Source organism: Oratosquilla oratoria, chromosome 42 (genome assembly GCF_046742065.1).
Source record: "Oratosquilla oratoria isolate Oo_2021 chromosome 42, ASM4674206v1, whole genome shotgun sequence".
NCBI lineage: Eukaryota > Metazoa > Arthropoda > Malacostraca > Stomatopoda > Squillidae > Oratosquilla > Oratosquilla oratoria.
Genome location: NC_134818.1, coordinates 24,367,133 through 24,367,688, shown reverse-complemented (window position 1 = coordinate 24,367,688; position 556 = coordinate 24,367,133). Strand labels below are relative to the sequence as shown.

The following is a 556-nucleotide window of genomic DNA, read 5'->3' as shown; positions in this document are numbered from 1 at the left end:
GGTTATTTGAATCGTAAAAGGCATGGAAACGGACAGGCCATCAATAGCGTCCACGAGAAGGCTGTTTTGTTTGTCTAACTTTCGTACGTTTATTATAATTTCTCGTTTCTCTTCCTCATTAAGATGGCATACTTTACCAGTATTGCTCTGCCAAACCCGGGCAATTTCATTCAGCCAAAAACACGTACATATTTATTATCATTATTACTGTTTCGGTTCCCCCTTTCTTTTCCATTTCCGTGTATTTGGTATAAAACAACATAAGGGAATGTTATATACAGGTGATTTACAAACAGAGCGATGATGCAAAATAGAAAAACAAAGATAAGTAATTAATTATACATATATATTTGTGCGTGTATGTGTGTGTGTGTGTGTGTGTGTGTGTGTGTGTGTGTGTGTGTGTGTGTGTGTGTGTGTGTGCGTGCGCGCTCGTGTGTGATTCACCATGGTCTTGGATCACGTATTGGACTCGTGATCGAAAGCTATTTCTCTACCGGAAGAGAGCTCAGAGCTCATATACATGACCGATCTATGGATAATGCTGACCTTACAC

General features: G+C 39.7%; 1 protein-coding gene across 9 annotated transcripts in view; it reads right to left on the bottom strand.

Annotated features, from left to right (window-relative positions):
• Positions 1-342: 342 nt before the first annotated feature.
• Positions 343-556, bottom strand: part of LOC143021461 (uncharacterized) — a 67,522-nt gene continuing 67,308 nt past the window's right edge. For all 9 annotated transcript variants that reach the window (XM_076178985.1, XM_076178986.1, XM_076178990.1 and 6 more), the window contains one exon: positions 343-556. This exon is cut by the window's right edge and continues 1,222 nt beyond it. The gene's annotated coding sequence lies outside the window, so the exon portion shown is untranslated.